Source organism: Bidens hawaiensis, unplaced genomic scaffold (assembly GCF_021521415.1).
Source record: "Bidens hawaiensis isolate Kalapana, Puna unplaced genomic scaffold, B.hawaiensis_p1.1 tig00051382_1, whole genome shotgun sequence".
NCBI lineage: Eukaryota > Viridiplantae > Streptophyta > Magnoliopsida > Asterales > Asteraceae > Bidens > Bidens hawaiensis.
The window spans coordinates 76864-98749 of record NW_027499211.1 but is presented as its reverse complement, the minus strand read 5'-3'; the positions used below and the strand labels follow the sequence as shown (position 1 = coordinate 98749).

The window sequence follows — 21886 nt, the reverse complement described above, 5'->3', positions numbered from 1 at the left end:
AAAAGAAGAAAAATAAAGAATGAAAATGGCGGTCAATAAAGACAAAAGACATAGTAATAATAATAATAATATAATGGTCTTCTTGGACCGACTGACTGCCGTGATTTTAGCCCCCAATCAACGCTCTTTTTTTCTTTGTTTCTATATTTACATTTAATACCATTATTATGTTTTGTCATTTTAAGGTTTGATTGAAATATTTAATATTGTTTTATGTTTTTGTTTAAAAACAACAAGTTGGCGGGGTGACAATTGTCGGTTTCCTTAATTTTAGTTAAAGCCTGCCATGTTTTAGTGACTGATTATTATGTTAAATGTTCCAATATGAATCTAATCGAATTTTGCAAGTCCACAGTAACCACACTTGTCTAACCAAATGGTTTCATTTGTGATTGTTTACATTTCCATCGCAAGTACAATTTCATTTTGTAATATCAAAGTTAAATACCAAAGCAAGATACGTGAATCGGGCCATCAAAATAGTACCCGACAAAAACATATATGCTACCCTTAAGCAACGAATTAGTGAGATAATACATGCAACAACAACTTTGCCTATTTGCCAACTATAAACTTCCTTGTAATGCATGGGAAACCAAATTCTCCCTTTCTTTGTTCGTTGCCAAGTTTCACAAACACATATATGTTTACCTGCTACATGTTCACATGTTCTTGATCATGTCAGCGATCCAAGGTTGCTTTTCTCCTATGATTGAATTCAACCTACCCTTCGATCGGACCCTTGTCGCGATCAAATCTAGACACTTTCAAATTTCAATCAAGAACGTACCGCGATCGGAACACGGACACCCCATCGTTCGACCATAACCTCACAGCAATCGGTTTGACCGGAAACTCACCGCGATCGGAACATGGACTCACCTTTGTTCGATCGGTTTCTCTGTTCTAAACGAACTAAAACATCCGGTCTTCGTTTCCCTTGATCAACTTGGATCAACTTCAAGGTTCCTCACCTTTGTTCGATCCGTTTCTCTGTTTTAAACGAACTAAAACAGCCGGCATTCGCTTCCTTCAATTTCGATCGGTTCAATCACTAAGCCGACAAACAAGTCACAACTCGTTCACGATCGGAACCCGAACACACCTTCCTTCAAACCGAGATTATAAACTTGTCTCTAAGAAAACCAAATATTGCTTCTTGGCTTGTTCTGAGCTTTACGAACAAGAGTAAAAAACCTCAAATTCTTTTGCTGCAAATCTTGGATTCAATTTTGTATTGGTTTGACCAACAAAAACCAATTAATCTTCTTATTAATAACAGTGAACGAGAAGTATTAAGAAACCAAATTGAACCTTCATGTCTCTTCTATACGAACAACAAACTAGGTTTATGTTACTTTGGCTGCAAACTTTTAGATTGGACACACCTGATCTATCGGCCTATTGTTTCATGATAAACTTCTTGACATGTTCATTACCGGTCACCCATGCCATCCCAAACGGCACTCCGGTACACAACTATGTAAAACATTTAACATAGTTGTGCGACAGGTACGATGATATTCCAAAACATGAGATTTACATAAGGCTTATTCACAACTTAAAAAACAAAAAAATAGTGAAACTGTGGCCTCCGTTTATGTATTTTTCGGTGCATGTGTTTCATTAGTTTTTGGTATCACTAGATACCTTGTTTGTATAGACTTTAAAAGTTAGTGAAACTCAATAAATGATAATAACAAAGAAGCGGTCGTTGATTGTACTAAGAATGTGCAAAGTACAAGTTGATATCACACATTTTAAGTACAAGATTTTTTTTTTTGACAACCATTTTTTAATTATTGTCGTGTGTGGGACTTAAACTCAAGACCTCCAAACTCGGGTGTTTAAAGACTATGTCTTAATCAATCTTGCTCTCTATTGCTTAACTTAATTTTTACAAGGTACATGGCATTTGAATATTTTGTGAGGTTCCCTTTCAACGGATTGATTAAGACATCTCTTCTTCTGTTGGTGAAGATTTTTTCACATTCTTTTTGTCTTCTGTCACGTTACCAAAGTGGTCCCTTCTTATAACGGTTTGCTTCTTCCACGCGTTCCCATGTGACACGTTCCTTTGTAACCTTTTGTGCGTCTTCAAGCTCATCAAAGATATGTTCTCCAACTCACTTAACAATATTAAATCCTTGTCACTCAATTATATTAAGCACGTTAAATGCTTTTTGGATGGTTTTAATCGATTAAAAATTGGCTGTTGTTACAAGACTCATTCGACTATCGTTGTTACAAGACCCATTTGACCATCCTTGACTCGACACTTCCCTTTTACACACCACTTTTGTCTCAACCCATCTCAAGATACAAGCAAAACTTTATTTGCGGTTTTCATAAAGGAAAATAAAACTTAATAACCAACTTCGAACATCAATATCTTATTCAGAGGGAGAAAACTGAGTATTGTCATGAGTGAATTTAGACTTTACCTGATAAGAGAGTGGTTATCATAGCGCAAACTAAAGTTATAGTAAGTAGCAAAGACAATGACAGCAGTTACCAAACAAATACCTTTATTCACTTGTTTACATGTCAACGCCACCATAATAGAAGATAGAGAATTAGAATAACATAGCAACTTTTGCAACATTCTCTTTTATTAATTAAAGCATCTATATACGAAGAATCTCCAATTTTATTTTATTCTCGCAATTGTTTTATTAACCAACACATCAACATAGTTTTTCTTTGTCATAACTTAAACTAGAGACAGTCACGTATTGGTTTTCACCATAATCAAACCACTCATCCCTACTTAGGGGATGAGTTTATTGACATTCTTCTAGTTTGTTTTTTATATCGATACTAGTACTATGTTAAGCACTAATATTTGCTTGAAGTTTCTTAATGTTTCTTATTCCATTTTGTCTGGAAGTTGTCATTGTATACTCCCGTGGATCGGAAGGCGACAACAGAAAGACCAGAAGGCTAGGCGAGATCTATTAAAAGCGAATTCCTCATACAAATAGAGGCGCTTATCAAAAAGATACTCTGAAGGCTTTGGGATCGATGTCTCAAACTTTATCCGGCATGATTCTAGCTTTTAGTTTGTGCTTGACATATTTTACAATATTTTATCACAAAGTGTATTTTCCAAAAAGATGTAAGATAAGTTGATTAAGAAAATAAAATATAAAGTATAACAAGATGAAAAAATAAATAAAGTAAAGAACTATAGTGGGTTAAATGTAGAAAAAAAGAAGTATAAAGGAATTGTTTAGAAGAAATTAAAAAATGAGTTGACTGGAAAACATAGATAAAAAAGATTACGAGTTGATAGAAGTAAGATTAAAAGCATAAGTGCATAAGTGAAGTATCATAAGTTGTTTGAAAATAAAAACTTAGTTTGAAAAAGAATTTCATGAATAGATCAATATTATTTTCAACTAACCAATTTGGCTAAAGCCTCAAACGTACCCAAAGCTTACACACTTAATAAATTATGAGTTAGAGTTTCTTTTTTACTAGAGTTTATAGGAAGTCAAGATATGCTCAAATGAACATGTATGAATGAGACTTAAAAAGGATATGTAAAAGCAGTTTCACATTTGAACTATCCGTGTGCACGGTTTAAAATTCGGCCACAGTTTACGAACTTGGTTTATTAGAAGATTAATCTAAACAGGAAGATTAATAAACGAACGTTTTTGAAAGCGGTTCAACTCTGCTTATGCTGTTGGCATGGAGACCGGTCCGGGTTTAAAAACATTTAAATGCAGCCAAGAGATGTAAACCAGCCACATAAGGTAAAACAAAGTACAAGGTTTATCATAGTAAAACGTACTGCAAGCATAGATAATGGCGCATATGAACAATGCACTTGTTACAAATTGAATAGAATCTCTCTTTAAAAAATCTAAAATCACAACTTAAGAGCAAAATCTCAGACACCTTCTCCAAGTTAAGAATTGTTGCCATTTGGGTTAGCCTAGCAAACCTATCTCTAACGGTCCGTTGAGTCATGCTTGAAAAGTGGCTAACCAGAGCCCTCACGTCTCAGTCCAGTAGCAGGCCACCAAGCTGGCTGAACCGTTTTTGCATCATGATAACTTCGAGCCGTTTTACAATGAAGTCGATGACCAAATGAACAAACGAGTCGTAGTTGTTGGCAGTCATAAACTAACAGGTTTCTTGTTCGTGTTTGTACCTTAAGAAAATGCATGTGCTCGTGTTAGTTTATGTTCCTTCGTTAACAGTATTGAACGAACGGTTCATGAACGTAAACAAACGAAGATGAGTAAACATCATGATGATTCAATGGCCCTGTAAACGAACCGAACTAACACAAAAGGCGCATGTTTATGTTCGACCATTTAACTTTAACCAAACAAACGATCGAACACGAACAAATAAACTAAAGGTTTTCGTTAAAAAAATGCACGTGTTCGCGTTATTTTATGTTTGTTCGTTAACAGTATAAACGAACGATTCATGAACGTAAACGAACAAGAATGAGTGAACATATACGAGTGAGCATAACTGAACTAAAACCAATTAAAAGTAAATGTGTGTGAGGCCTAAAAAGTTATTAAAATTATGCTAAATTGTAACGGGCTTAAAAAGTTTGAATGAATATATTAACAAACGTAAACTAATGAACAAAATGAACGTATACGCACGAACTTGAATGAACAACGAACGAACGAGACATGTGGTGATGTTGGTTTGTTTAACTAAATGCACAAATTTTTTTGTTCATGCTCGTTCATTTATTAAATAAACAAACATAAACGACTTTCCCACCGAACAGTTCAATGAACGTTCGGTTCGGTTCGTTTACAGGCCTGCAATTCAACATTGGATTCCAACATGTCAACTCTAACTAACGGGCTACTGAAAGATTCATTAGCTAATCTTTTAACTATTTCAGTAAATGAAAGCGTTTTCTTATCAAGAAACAACAAATGAAAACCTATATTTATTAAACAAGTATTTATGAAACACAAAATAACAATAATACTAACCTCAGCACACTGTGCTTCAATTTCATGTCTCAACTTAAGAGCATACTCACTGCTAGCATCCATATTATTCAAAGCAGTAGCAATATCAACGGCTGTTTTCTGCACAACACCACCCAAAAACAGCTTTCCAGCAAGATTCGGCTCACTCATTTTCTGCTGTAAAGCATCATTATACTCACCACCAAGCAAACTTACAGCACTGCAATAACTGAATTAATATTGGACGTTGATATCGGCCTGCGACAACAGCTCTGTAACACATAAAACACATCATCAACCATGGACGTTGTGAGGCTGTCCATCACATGTCGTCAATCTTTATCGCCTTCCTAGCATTTTCAACCATGAAGAAACCCTCGAAGATCACATAATAACTTTGCTGAAATTACCGCTCCTGGAAGCTTTAGTGGCTCGGGGAGTCAACTCCGGGTCAACATGACTCAGCCCCTTAATCTTTGAAACCATGTAACCAGTATAATCCTCACCTAACTGCGTAAGTGACAATATTTCTTCCAGAAACAACTCAATGTCCCGAGGGTCCGGTCCTTCTTCACCGGAAGAAAGCAGATCATTCTTGTAAGAATTGATTTCCGACGTCAACTTCCTAAACTCCATATACTTTTTCAATATCAACGAGCCCCGAGAATCGCACTCCTCTTGAAGCTCACAGATTGCATACACAATTCCATCTTCTCCACACAAACTTTTCAAAATCTCCTCATTCTCCTCAATTGCTAACACAATATCTTTAAACAAATTGGTCAAACACGCAACGAAATTAACCTGACTCTGATTCTGTTCGAGAGTTCAACTAAAACTAACCCTAACCCGTTTATACTACTCATCTTACAAATTTCATGTTAACTTCCCATCATATCACAAATTCACAACCAAAAAAAACCAGGAACACGTCATATTAAAGATTGATAACTAAAAAAATAAAAACCAACAAAATCTCAATACATTGGTATATCAAAAATACACATACAACTAAAGCGAAACCGTGGGCCTATGAAGTATTTCATCATCACTTTCATCTTCATCATCCGACACCATTTGACCACCGGGTAAATCCAACTTCCCACCCATAACAAACCTCGGCCCGTCAATCTCACTTTCAACATAATCAACATACAATCTTTCTTCAAATCTTTGATCACTACAATTAAGAAAGCAAGATAAAGAACATCTAATCCCCTTATGCTGCAATCTTCGGTACCGCGGTTTGTTTAATTCTTGATTCAAGCCCATAAGTCAGGAAACTCAACCAATTCCTTCAATGGTCTTCCCATTTCACTTTTAAAAAAGTAAAAACTATTCTTCATCAAACTAACTTGCAAAGCTTTGCAAGTAACTGCGGGCACTTAACTACCATCTTAGCAACGTCTTTCTTCTTCATTTCTGAAGAGACTAGGCCCAAGAGACCAAGCCCACCAGCAGCCCAAGTACACCAAACAGGGTCCAAGGTCAACAACCGACCTGTCCTTGTTGATCTGAGCATCGCAGGAGTGAGGTTGACGTAATCTTGGAGGGAAAAGAGTGTCCAACGGATAATAGCGAGTCTCCTGTTTGAATCAGAAGGATCAGCGGTCAACAGAGAGAACCCTAGGGGCAACGGTCCGGAGGAGAGATTCCCCTAGGATATTATATATGTGTGCATGTATCTTTGTAAGGGCCAGGATGAAAAATAATAATACAACTCTCTTTTACTCCATCTTATTCATAGCCATCTCACTGAGAATAACAAAAAAAAACCTCACACACTTATATACACTTACATATCACATCTAAAACTCCATCAATAGTGATTTCAAGCGGGGTTTCTACAATTTCCATTTTTTCAATATCTTTCACAAAAGCAATATTGATCTGTCATTTTCAATGTCATTCACCGTTGAATACAACATTTTTTTTTCTTTAAATTTCATTAATCTGTCATTTCAAATAAAAGAATCCAATTACAATAAAGAGGCAGGTAAGCGGGCAACAAGCTGCGCCGCCACCCCCTTTTGAATGGCAAAACCGATCCTACTGAAAATAAAATTATCGTTCTTTGACGTCATTGAGTTATTGCACGACATATTAATTAAGTTGGCATTTACAGGAACGGAGTATAAGGTTCAAAGTCTACAACGAGTTCTTCATCCCAACATTTCAATTTCCATCTCTTGAATTTTTTTCACTACGCTTTGTCATTTTTTTCTTCAGATACAGCCAAAACCGTCCGATCCGGTCAACCGGTTTAACCGGAGATCGCTCCTAACCGGCCGACTGTTTCATGAAAGAGTTAAGTATACAGAACCGGACAGCCGCACTCACTGAATCCCGGTTGGACCGGTTCAACCGGCCGGTACAGTCGTGAAAACATGGGAAAGTTAATGAATTACTAACAGAAATTTGATATAATATTTATTTCCTAAATGATTACCTCAAACAGTAGCGATGTAGGGCTAACTAACTTGATAGAGACAAATACCTCTTAAAGAAGATGTCTCATGTTCAAACCTAAATAAATGTGTGTAATATATGGTTTAAATTAGGAGTAGGAATTTATTTTCGAGAAAGAAAAATTACACCAAGTAGTATATATAAGAAATATTTTAACTTTTCTAGTGTAGTCAAAGTTTCAAAAACTAAAATTGCTTATGTAACAAATTTACCATCCAAGTAAACATATGAATAACTCATAATAAAGACAAAATTGTTGGAAGTTTTAAGTGTGTGAATGAAGGAAGTGGTAATATTTGTCCCACATCGGATTGAGAACAAATTAATGAATGGTTTATAAGGTAGAGCCCTTACACTTATTTAAATTCTTTATGACATGTTTTACCACAAGTCCTACGCGTGCGCACGGTGGGGTGGGGGTGCAAAATTGGGTTTCTGGACTAGAAATTCATCGAACTCGACACGAATGCAACTCCGAAAACCCGAGACGATTTTTTGAAATTCAAAACTGGTCCAGTCAATACAATTAATAATCATCATTAAGAAAATGATTATGATTTCGTTTCAGGCAAGTGTCCAAGTCCTTCATTCCTTCATTCACACACTTCATCTTCTTCCTATTGCAACAGTGTTATTTCCGATTTCGTTTCAGGCAAGTGTCCGAGTCCGGCAGAGCACCGATTCTGTTTCGAACCGAAGTACCCTGGGAACAGACCGAGAATCTGTTTAAGAGAATTGTGTTAAACACAAGCCCGGTTTACTGTGTCGATTATTTCTCATTTCTTTATTTTCTGGTTATTATTAATACAAGAATTCTTGGCGGTGGAAGGCTTTTGTGGTGGACGTCCACGACGGTTGTGATGCTAGATATTCAATTGGTGGTTTAGCCCCTATATAAATGAGTTTATTTGGTCACTTTGTTATACAACAACAGAACTTTGGTAACTTTTATAAATAACACAATCTTGCATTTAACAGAAACTTTCAACCTTATCTGGTTATGGATTCCGCACATACACGAAATAATTGAATATGAAAATAACACAAACTATTCATAGGATTGTCCATAGGTCGGTTTGGGCTGAAATGAAACAGCAACCCTTTCTTTTAGGTTTTTGAAAATGAAAATCATTCATTTTGATTTTTTTCACTTTACGACTTCCAATTTCACAACGGGTCTAGTTTAGTCTGGGCTACACCATCTATATATCATAAATTCAACAAGGTTTTCTACCCGCGCGTTGCTGCGGGTGGGCATGTTTGTGTGCTATATTTGTATGTTACAGGCGTTGTGCAGACTCTTTGTGATGCAAATATTAAATCTCTCAGTTAATAAAAAGAACAAACTGCAACAACATTGACTGATACAGCTGCAGCATTAGTCCCTTTTTTAGAAATGGTATGTCTTTTTACAAACACAAATCCTAATGCTCCAAATTAAATGTTAGAAACAAATGTTGGTTATATCAAATTCAAAATTTGTGAAAGTACAACTCAAAACTATATATAAACTTATCCAGCAAAGTTCTAAGTTCTACTATGTTTAGATAGCTAAATATTGAACACTAAAACCGGTCTATGATTATCTTTAAACTGACAAAATTGATGCTGTTGGTATACCTTGTAATTTCAGCTGCCAACCCATTTAACACTTCCTGTTTGTTACCTATGTGTTTAGCCAAATCAAGCCAAGCTGTTCAACAGTAACATTATAACAATATCGAAGATTTTTTCACATTTCGACTAAAGAAGACCATAATGCAAACTTACAGCAACTGTTCATGTAAAGGCAATACCATAACACAAATTTGTTATATGCTTTTCATCTTGAAAAAGAAATTTAAATACTTGCGGTCTAAGACTTCAAGCAAAGCAAGATATCAATACCAACAATTCTTTTAGGGCGTGTTCGTTTCACGGAATTCGTGGGAATTCAAAGGAATTGGAATTAAAATCTCATGACATGGCGTGTTCGTTTCACGGAATTCGTGGGAATTCAAAGGAATTGGAATTAAAATCTCATGACATGGCGTGTTCGTTTCGTTGGAATTGGAATCTTAATTCCATTTTGGTGTGTTTGGTTCAAAGAATTGGAATTGGAATTCAATTCCTTCAAATTCCTTTAAATATAGGGATTTCAAATCATTCCAAAATGCAGAGGAATTCAAGGAAATTCATTGGAATCTTATTTCGAGTAAGTTTTTTTTTTTTTTTTAACGAGGACAACGAACAAAACATTTTAACTTTTTTACTTTTTTTGTTTTTAATTTATATTTTGAGTTTTGAATATTTTATTATTATTTTTGAATATTTTTTTGAGAGGTTTTAATCTAGAAAACCTATAAAAAATTCAAAAAAATAATTAAAAAATATAATGCAAAATATAAATAAAAAACAAAAAATCTAAAAAACAAAATTTTTTTCGCCGTTATCATTGTTAAAAAAAACAAAAACAAAAAACAAAAAACTTTTTTGATTCCTATTTATTTGTCAAACGAACATATTAAGAATGTAAATGTATTTGGATTTCAATTCCCCACAATTCCAAATCCTGTTGGAATGTTCATATTCCAAATCCAATTCCTTCAAATTCCAAATCCTATGCAAATTCCAATTCCAATTCCATTCCATTCCGTGAAACGAACGCGCCCTAGGTATTCACGTACAGGTTTCGAACGTGTAGGCAGTCCTCGATGAGTAAACGTTTGGGAGGTGGTAATTGTTGATGTAATCACAGGTGCCAAAAGCCATGACTATTGTAAAACTGGAAAGGAGTTGAGTGAGTTATGAGGGCTCATCATGGTTCGTAATTGGCATAAAGTGATTTTAAAATTACACAACTTGTTGGTTTATGGAATAACTATCTCCCTACAATCAAGCAACTACTAAAAGTAATTAAAAAAAAGTAACCAAACTTATGCAAACTAATGATTATTGTTCAAGCAGACAACTTTGACTTTTTGAGTCAAAGTGTTGTTCCTAATATTAAAACTTTCGAACTTAGAATCAACATGGTTGCTATACCGCGCATATTAAGCATATTTGCTCCACTGTTTAGTCATGTATATGTGTTGTAAACAAAATTAATTAGTTGAAAAAATTTGTAGCTTCAACAACTAACATGGCATGTTTGATTACACAAAAGTGAAAAAAGCACGCGAGGGTTCTTTAGATCAATCATCAATGGCATGACATGAACCAAACCCCGTTTTGACCCTCACCAAATGTTCAATATTTCTCCAATAAATAATGAAAGATGTAGAAAAATAAGAACCGCTTATAAAAACATACACAATTTATACAACCAAAGGTAGTCCATTCGCTTATGTAAGTCATCAAGGTTACTTCAATGACCGAAAATTAGCATTTTATTATTGTTTATTATCTCTATTAACAAACTAAGAATGACGAAATCAATCAAGACATGCTCCTCAACGTCATATGGTAGCATCATATTACCTTATTTCTCATCAATCCACCAAAAGTCTAAAGGCCCAATGCAAAGTAAAAATGTCTTGGGAAAATGCCAAATTCAGAAACACGTGTCTGGTTTATAACCTCAAGTTTGATGAATAATAATTTAGTGAGGTAAAACTTGTTAAACCTCACGCATAAAAGAGCAGTATACTGTGCTTGAAAGATTGTACAATTAGCTACAGTGATTTATGTGAGTAGAGGAAAACTGCTTTTTAAATATATATATATATAATAACAAAAGTCTGGCTTTTTTTGGTTTCCATAGGTTTTGTTTGATACGGTTTTGGGTACATGCAAAACCGAAACCGATAAAATTCGGTTTTTGAAAAAGCATTACCAAACCATTGGTTCTTATTTGTTCGGTCTTTTCAATTTGATCATGTCGATCATTTTGGTTTCAGATTGGTTTTTCGATTTCATGCACACCCATGATATGTATCACGATTCGCAACCATAATACACCTTGTTTCATCTGATTTCCAATAATTTAGATATAGATTTTATGGTACTAAAATAGAATATATAAACAACCATGCATGATGCACTTTATAAGACACTTGGTTTAACAAATAGCAGGATAGCAAATGAAGCGGAAACAAAGCATGTTGTACGCACGACACTATCCAAGTCCGTCATGCGTACACAATTATGATTACACATAGTTTCCAAACCTTCAAAATTTCGATTCAAGTTTAACAACTTAATAAAGTTAAAGGATAAAAAATATTCTCATGACAAGTAATGGGAAAATTTAAATAAAGAAATAAAAACATTTCATGTTAAGAAAATAAGAAAATAAAAATATTTCATAAGTTCATTCCATATTAAGGAAATGGGAAAAGAGAATTCATCCCATGAAAAGATAGAAGAAAGTGGAAGCATTTCAAATGAGTATAAAAAGCAAAAGGAATTCTATCTCACATGGAAAGTAAGAAAAATTTGGAAGCTCTTTATTAGTAGATGAGTTAACTGTAGGTTCCCAGCCGGATCTACACGAGATATCGCGTACTACGCAGGTGCGGAATCCCTACGTAAGACGTTACGAGTATAGAAAACAATACGAGCTAACACACGATACAATAACCAAACACACGTTGTATTCCAACCGTAAACACGTGATACTATGATCACTGGATACAAAACTCTCTGACTCGAATACACAAACTGTTAATCTGTTAACTATGTTATTTAATAAGCCGTATACAAATGCTTATATAGACACGACAACTTCGCCTGGTATGTTCAGGCGAAGTTGTCCCTAACTTCGCTTGACTAACAAGTTCGCCCATATAAGCGAACTTGTTAGTAACTTCGCTTACATACAAAACTCAAATATAACTAACACGATTACAGACACTCGACACTGAACTACTGACATCATGCACCAACAGACTCTCCCTTGGCAGTAGCTTCATCTCTTTAGCTTCAAACACGTGTCTTGTAATCTTCAATCTTCTATCTTCAAGCATGCACTCTTTCTCTAACACAAACCGAGACAACTCTTTGATATTTCCTCTCTTCGTCTTTCCAAGCAGGAATATAAAATATCTTCTTGTCATTCAACACCTGCAAATCAGCTTGCGATAAGTTTACCAAGTGCATCGGATCGTACACTCTAAGTAGCTCTTGTTCATCTTCATCTTCCATCACTGCCTCAGCTGTCTCACAATCTACAAACCACCACTTCAGGTCTTTAAGCACATCCTTGGGCATTAGCTTCATCGGTACTTCTTTCAAACACCGGATCGGTTTATACTTCATGACCATCCAAGGCTTTCCATCAGCTCTCAAACCTCTATCCTTGTCTTCAACAAGCTTTCCCTTTTGTGGCTTCAACAGCTCAAATTTCTTCTCTTTTATACTTTCTTTCCACACAATTTTCCTAATGACTCTAGCCATATTATCGTCACTTCTGTTTATCAATCCCAATCTGGCTAAGTCTTTCACTTCACATTCTGGCAGTGTATTCAACGATCTTAACATCCTTCTAAAGTACTGAACACCGTCATACCTTTTAATCACGAAGAGCCTCAACTGCTCATCATATATCCAGCAAATAATCCCTTTCTTCGCTTCAGCATAGCCTTTAATGTTGTAACTCTTCTTAAACATTGTAGGGACCACCGGTTTCTTCGTTTTGACGAACCACTGAGCATAGCCTTCCTTCCACCTAGGCTGCTCTTCCCATTCAGACTCATCATTCCCAATCTGTTGACTCATATCTACGTTCTCGACTTGCGGTATCTCATGCTCCACATTCTCCTCTACTATCTCTCCCTCTTCTATCTCTGTATCAATCACAATCTCTTCACCAATTTTCTCTATCACATCACTCGGTAGTACATCATCGTCATCACCAACCAAAACATCATCCATCTCCTCTACGTCAACCACCACCACATCATCACCACCAGCTGCAGATGTCGACTCCCCCTGAGTTGTGGAAGTTCCAAGAGCTTGATCAGTTCTTGGCAACTCACCACCTGCATCTTTCGATGCATTGGGATCATCGTCTCTATCATTTTGTCTCTTGGTCCTCAACTCATCGCTTTTACAGCTCGTCTCCCCCTGAGATGCCAAGAACTCCTTGAAAGCATCTATGATTTTTCCATGTTGTACCAGGAGGGACGACTGCATCTGATTCTCTGTAACTAGGCGCTGAATAGCCTGGGTCTGGATAAGATTAATCCTTGACTGCTCTGCCACGACCCGTTCCAGTGCTGCTATTCGTTCAGAGTCTGATAGGGTTGCATCGAAATCGAACATCATATGCGATAAATCTTGAGTGTACTGAGGAGGGATTTCCGATGTCACCGGGACCTCAGAAGTAGAAATAGACGTAACCGCAGGTGGTATCGTCACCGATAGCCCTGCAGTGGCCACAACAATCGACTCTATAAATTGTGCCACGACCTCCGATGGAGTAACGGTCGGAGGCGGCAATGAAACGATCTCGGGAGTCGAAAGTTGGAAAGTAGTGGGTGGGAGGCCAAATGTAGACGAGGTAGCCACCACGGGAACACCCGTAGCGCTTGGCCTTGTAACCTGTAGTGATGAGGGAACCATTGTCATACCGGATAGTGTTGGTGGAGTGAAACGTACCACCCTAGAGCTCTCACCGGCTCCTGATCCTGCACCTATCCGTTCCCTTCTTGACCTCCGGATCAACTGTTGTACCTCTTCCTCATAATCAGACTCGCTATCATCAACAGTTCTCTTTCTCTTCCCATGTAGTCTTTCTCGAGTCACCATAATCCTTCTGGCCTCTGCCACTTCATTATCAGAATCAGAACCAGCCACCGTAGCAGCTGTCCTAGTAACATTCACAGTCGAAGCACGTTCAACCGGAACCTGAACGTTCTCCTCTGGATCCACCCGATCCATATCAAAGAAGCCTTGACCACCAAATTCTGCATCAAGGTCCACGTTCTCCTCCGGTGACACAACAGGAGCAGCAGGTATAGCTTGAGGTGCTCCTGCCTGTTGTGGTGCCGGGTCCCTAAACTCGTCCCCTTGAGCAGGCACATACCCCGGGTTGATCAAGAACCCAAAGAGTGGAGTATGTCGAGGACGGAGCTCAGGTTTGCTCCTCGCACTGGAGGATCGACATTGGGCGAAGATCCGTTTGTTCACACTCTCAACGTATCGGATCGGACGGCGCTGAGGAAGCGTTGGAGCAACATGATTCAAGATCATTTGTAGGAATCTTGGATACATGATGAATCGCTCACGCGCCATCGCTCTTCGTTGACGATCAATCTCATAAAAGACCATCTGACTAAAGCTGAATCGCTTGTTGTAAGTCAGAGCAGTCATCGCTGACTGCATGGTCGCGCCCATGCCATCAGTGCCCGCCTTTCTCCCTGACATGCAAACGATCATAACATGCATGAGAAAGCGCCACTGGTCAAGTAGAAAGCCTTTCCTCCTCTGTGTATCCCCCAAGGGACCAGAGTATCCTATCCTCAAAAACGCTCAATCACGGAAAGGAGCTACAAACTCTGTTGGGTCATCCCTTGTCTCGTTCCCAAATCGTAAAGCCGCCCGGATTTGTTCAGAAGAGAACTGAACAATCTGATTGTTGACTGTTGCGCGCATCACCGGGGGCTCGACCCTACAATCGTATTCCACGGTCTGCCAGAAATCCTCAATATTGGGCAAGGATATTGGCAGAGTTGTAGTAACCGCGTGGAATATCCTCGAGCGTAAAAGAAATGTGATGATTTCGCGGAAATCATCAACTCCGCTCGCCTCCGGGTCTAATGTTATGTACATGTTGTGACCCGGGAAGAACTGTCTCTGGTGATCACCTCCGTCATCACCGCCTGCACCACCTGCTCCAGCAACAACAGCCATATCTGCAACAAACAGGTTAAGTTAGATAAACTTCAAAGCGAATCACAAGTTCGCCTGTTACCATGAGCGAAGTTGTGATCAATACTGTATAGGCGAAGTTAAAGGTGAGGCGAAGATGGGAAACAACTTCGCTTCAACTTGAACTTCGTCTGAAAATAGTTAAGTGAAATGGTCCAGGCGAAGTTACGGATAACTTCGCCTAATCACAACATCGCCTCATAAACTGTTTCAAAATCAATAATCAGGCGAATTTAAACCTCAGGCGAAGTTACGGATAACTTCGCCTAAACTGTAACTTCGCCGAATTTGAATCGGCAACAGTTATAGTTTTTGAACGACGTGTAGATGATGATTTCGGATATCGAGGACTCCGAAATACATGATTTTATGAAGTTTTAGACGTTCAAGTAGTTTACTATCACGTAAAAACAAGTTTGAAATCGGGTGTTTAAGGTTTCGAAAGACGAGGTCGAAAATCGAGTCGAAACGACCGATGATCAACCTCAAGAACATTGATAATATGATAATCTAACCCTACACACCTTTAATTTGATCTGAATCGAGGTAAGGTTAAAACACAGAAGATCGATAATATAAGTTCGCCGGTTGACAGAGAGTTAAGTTCGCTGGGTTTTTGAAATTATGATCCTGTTTGACCTTAAAATTCCTTTATATAGGGTCAAAGTTAGTACAGGCGAAGTTATCGACAACTTCGCCTATTCCAGGCGAAGTTATCAACAAGTTCGCCTGTATTTTCAAAACAAACCCCTATACTTTTAACAATTTTCAATAAAGTTTTAAAAACATCCTTTAAAGCGTTAAATGATACGATCAAGACCAAGTAACCAGGTATAAAATCAAACAAATACAAAAGTAACAAAACTTTGAAAAATTAAAGTACAAGGGATCAAATTTCAGTCTCGACAGGGACTACCATGTTTTAGAAAAGATCCAAGCAGGAATCATACTAATTTCGTGACTGTCACATAGATCCGTGTTCAGTTGTATTATGACATAAAGAAACAGGTTGTAAGCAGGTAATCTACTTAACATGGTTTTCATCGTTTCTGTGATACGAGTTAGGTTCAATTAAGCTCAAAACTTAAGTGGGCAACAACTCAGAGATTATGATGCCTCCTATCTATTCTCAAGGCGTATTTGGCTTTCCCCAAGTCACCCCGAATTGACCTCAACCCGTAGTGTCTGATTAAGTAGTAATTACTCTTCGATCTTAGACTCTGTTTCCCGTTCAACTTCTTGCGTCTTGATTGATAATCATTAACATTATTAACTCTAGAATACACACATTTTTATTTTTTTATTTTTTTTTATTTTTTATTTTTATTTTTTTTTAACCTAACATGTGTATACACAACTTCAAGTAGAAAATAACTGCAAGTCCCGAATCTGGATCACTGCAGCGTCTTGACACTCCATCTTCACGGGAATCAGAACACTCACGGGCTCGTGTATGACTGGGTAATCGCTTTTCTGCCTATCATTCGGAAAGATATGTATGAAGACATGCACAACTCTTAAGGAGTTTCCACATAAAATCGAGTAGATTTAGTTAGTATCACTTCTACTTTTACGCACCATAGAAAGCTACCATGACATACAATGACTGTCCTAAAGTCTTTTAGGACTAATAACTTCACTAGTTAAGCACACAGAATCAATATATCAATCATTTTCCAAGGTTAGATCAATTTTCTGTTAAACATAGTAAAGGTACTTCTTACGAAGTAGTAGACTTGAAAAATAATTTCATCTCCCGTAAAGAAAAATTTAACTTCTATCGCCCCGTCCAAATCAAAGTCTTCAGGTTATCGGCTATCCAGAAGATCCAATGGATCAGCTGGACCGACCACATACTAGTATGTGTCCTTCTAACTAAGTATGATCGACTAATTTTCAGCGAAAGAATGAAAAACTCATCATAAACCGCCTCGGTCACTTTCAGTTATCTGGTTAATGGCTATCCTCATATTCTACAAGTAGAAATGAGGACCAAACATATCCGAAGACATGTCCTTCAAACTGAGGCAACCGACATAATTCTAAGCGATAGTGAAGTTTTTTTTTTTTTTTTTTTTTTTTTTTTTTATATAACACAAACACAAAGCATGGTTACTCGGGATTGATCATCCCATTTAGCTCAACAAGGTTTTGAAATCTAGTTTTGTCAAACGCTTTCGTGAACAAGTCAGCGAAATTATCTAACGTGTCAACCTTTTCGAGCTCAATCAGCTTCTTCTCAGCACAATCCCGTATAAAATGATGACGTATGTCAATATGTTTAGTTTTACTGTGCTTCACGGGATTGTTAGTTACTGAGATAGCAGCAGTGTTATCAATGCAAATAGGAGTAAGTGAGAAATTCAGACCATAATCGCGCAACTGTTGTTGAATCCAAAGAACCTGGGAGCAGCAGTTGGATGCTGCCATGTATTCTGCTTCACAGGTTGAAATTGCGACTGAGGTCTGCTTCTTGCACTGCCACGACACTAGTCTGCCACCAAGAAATTGACAACCACCAGTTGTAGACTTCCGACTCTGATTGCACCCTCCATAATCAGAATCTGTGTAAGCGACTAGCTCCAAGTCTCCTCCTCTCGAGTACCACAACCCCAGCTTCGGTTTGCCTTTGAGATATCGCAGTATCCTCTTCGCACCCTTCAAATGAGATTCTTTTGGGTTTGCCTGAAAGCGTGCACAAAGACAAACAGCAAACATTATATCAGGCCTAGAAGCAGTTAAGTACATTAAAGAACCTATAATAGCCCGATATTGGGTTGGGTCCACGTCTGCATCGTTATCTGAATCAGCACCCAATTTGTGATTGACGCAGACCGGAGTATCATATGGAGTGCTGTCCTCCATCTTGAAGCGTTTGAGAACATCATGTACATACTTCGTCTGATGAATGAACATCCCATCTTTCCTCTGATCAACCTGCAATCCTAAAAAGAAGGTTAGTTCACCCATAGCACTCATTTCAAATCTCTTGTTCATGACGGCCTCAAACTCCTGACACATGGCGACCTTTGATGCAGCAAAGATAATGTCGTCCACGTAGACTTGCACCAGCAGAAAGTCGCTACCCTTTCTCTTGAAGAACAATGTGCTATCAATTTTACCTCTTTCAAACTCATTCTCAAGCAAGTAATCTGATAAGGTAGAATACCAGGCACGAGGTGCCTGATGTAGTCCATACAGCCCTTTACTTAGCTTGTACACGTGATCGGGAAAGTCAGGGTCAGGAAAACCCGGAGGTTGCTCAACATACACAACCTCGTCGACTTTACCGTTTAGGAACGCACTCTTCACATCCAACTGAAAGACCTTCATCTCCTTATGAGCAGCAAATGCCAAAAACAGCCGAATGGCTTCCAATCTTGCCACAGGAGCAAACACCTCATTGTAATCAATCCCCTCTTGTTGATTAAAGCCTTTAACAACCAGCCTCGCCTTGTTCCTGATAACAATCCCTTTCTCATCTCTCTTACATTTGAAGACCCATTTTGTGCCTATCGCATGCACATTCCTTGGTTTTGCAACCAAGTTCCATACTTCCATTTTCTTAAACTGAGCTAACTCTTCTTGCATGGCTTCGACCCACGAGCTGTCCTTAAGAGCCATTTGATAGTTCTTTGGTTCAATCTGGCTGATAAAGCAGGTGTACAAGCACTCGTTGATTACGCCTGATTCTTTAATGCTTGTGTAAACACAGGTGTGCTCATTCAAGCTTTGTCTTGTTTGTACACCGGCGGACGGATCACCTATCACATTCTCCAAAGTCATCTTTCCATTCGACACCGTCCCTATTCCTGTAATCCTTCCACCGCTCTCTCCTGCGAAACTCACCCTTCCTCCTTGAACAGGTTTCAAGTCGTGTAACAATTTCTTGTTACCCGTCATGTGCCGGGAACAGCCCTATCCACAACCCATTGATTGTTGGCAGCCCTGTTCAACTGTTCCTGCACGATTAAAGCAGATGATTAAAATCTGGGGACCCAAGACTGATTGGTCTTGGGTCGATACATTCCGTACCTTGGCTGTCCAAAGTTAGTATCATAATAATTTCTGTGAGTCCTAACAGGATACCTTCTTGTGGATTGTCTATGAGGCCATCCAAACCGTCTTGAATTAAATGAATTATTAGTTATTGTTTGGTTGTTAGCAGTGAAAAACTGAGATCCTTTTCTTTGAAAACCTGAATTAGACCAATTTCTGAATTTTGATGGGTTTTCAGTTTTAACATTATCGTTAGTTCTATTCTCAGTTCTCGAAGGCCTCACACCTCTGAATCTCTGCTTCAGAGGGCAATCAGCAACAAGATGTCCTTGTTGATTACATCTAAAACAACACCTGTTTTCAACTTTCTTATCAAAAATTGTCTTAGATGTTGAGGCTGTATTACTGTCCGTTTGTCTCACATATGGTGGGACATACGGGTTTAGTGGAGACTTCTTTTCAGGTGTTTTATTTTTTTCTCCACTTTTTGGTAACACTTCCTCTTGTTTTGTCTCACTCGACTCAGAAGACTTGTCCGAGTTAGATGAGACAGGACTCGGAGCAGAAATCTTAACACTTGCAACATGCTTACTAAATTCTGGTTCTTTAATCGTTACTTTAACCGAAACTGTCTGACCATAGTCAACATCGATAGATTTCTGATTACTAGGGTCATAAGTGTAATTATGATTGAAAGGTGGTGGAACTTCATGATAACCAATTCCTCCCCTTTTTGGGGAACCTTGATCACTAACGAGGTGATCAAGTATAGCGGAGGAATTTCTGAATTGTTCAAGTTTCCTGTTAAGTTCCACCACTTTTACCTGGTGATCAACTATCTGTTTTTCCCTTTCAGCTATTAGTTTGGTTTTCTCTTCTAGAACTTCATAGCTAAGATCAATCACTTTAATTTTTTCAGCAAAGTTTCCTTTAAGACTTTTAATATCTGTTTCACTAGCTTTAATTTTTACTTTGTAACTATTTTCTCTAGCTTTAGTGAAATGATGATCTTCTTTTAAAGTTTTATATTGCGCATCCAAACTAACAAACTGATCAGTTAGAGTTGTCAGTTGTTCAGACAGCTGTTCACACTTAGTACAAGGGAGTTCGGTACTTACCTCGGAGAGCTGGTCTGCTACATCTGCCATGTACGCTTCATTTTCGCCAGTTCCCTTCTCACTATCTGCATTTTCGATGTTTGCCAAGTTGGCCTGTTAAAATACTTCTTCAACATGCAGGTTCCAGTTATACTCCTCGTTCTGTCTGGAAATCATGGCTCTATAGTCATTACCACTACCATTTTGCTGTGTAGATCTGTTTTGACTGCGTTCTACACGTTCATTTTTGCATTCTTTTGCAAAGTGGCCATTCTGCTGACAATTGTAACAGCGTACCTTAGACTTATCAAACCCTGGCCTCTCTCCGACAAACTTCCTGCCAGTCTTCTTCATGGACCTCTTCACCCTTCTGACAATCATAGCCATCTGCCACTGCAGATCCATCTCCTCCAGATCATCAGCATCGATCTGGTCATAGTCTTCATCCAAAACTGCAGGATCAACGATCTTACCCTGAATGTAGTTCTCATACGAAGCAATAAAAGATGCATAGAGAGCAAACTGCTGTTCAGCAGATTTGACACTCATGGGCATCTTCGAGTAGTTGTTGTTTGAAACACTTGGGGAATAACTACTTTTGGTCGCTTGAGGTTGAGAAGCATTTGACCCTCTAGCTACATAGCACACATCACCGTTCATGTTGAGAGATACATGTCCCTCATGTGTTGAGCTCGCGCCTGACTCTCCCTTAGAGTAATAAGCAGATGATTCAGTTTTCGAACTTGATCCAGAGTTAACCTTTGCACCATACATACCCGGATCTTGAACTTGATCGGTAGGTGTCTCCTTTCGTACCATATTCAGTTCAAACGTTCTTAGCTTGTTGACTGCTGTCTCCAGGTCATAGTCAGCAAAGTCTTTATCTTCTCTCATCAACACATTATACATCTCCCATTTCGGTGGGAGAGCATCAAGAAGCTTTTCAACTATCTCATCTTCTTTGTAAGCAATTGAATAGTTGCTGAGTTCAGTCATCAGATGATAATATCTAGTGATGATATCATCAAATGATTCATTTTTCAGATACTTGAAGACCGAGAATTGGGTTTTTAGAAGTTTAATTTTCGAGGCACGAATTCCCACATTGCCCTTAAACCGGTTCTCAAGTGCTTCCCAAAGCTCTCTAGCAGTTTTATACTTTCGGAAGGTGTGAAGTATCTCTTGTGGAAGAGCCATTGTAATTGCTGCATGAGCTTTGCTTTCTGCCTCATACATTTTCTTCTCCTCTTCTTCCATCTCTTTGTATTTCTTGATCTGATCACGACCTTCATACTCAGCAGTAGGTGGAATGTAACCATCTTGTATAAACACCGACATCTTGGCATCTTGATACTTGACATATTGTTCAAAACGATCTTTCCACGCTACATAATCAGTTTTCTTAAGCATCTTAGGTGCTTTTGTAGCCGAACCTGCTTCTACTTCCATCTTTACTAGTTCGGTAATGTTTATCGAAGACATCTTTTTCTAAACTCAAAGAAATCCGAAAAT

General features: G+C 38.1%; 1 pseudogene; it reads right to left on the bottom strand.

The window, feature by feature from the left end:
- Positions 1-4766: 4766 nt before the first annotated feature.
- Positions 4767-6480, bottom strand: LOC143599011 (conserved oligomeric Golgi complex subunit 4-like; annotated as a pseudogene).
- Positions 6481-21886: the final 15406 nt, after the last annotated feature.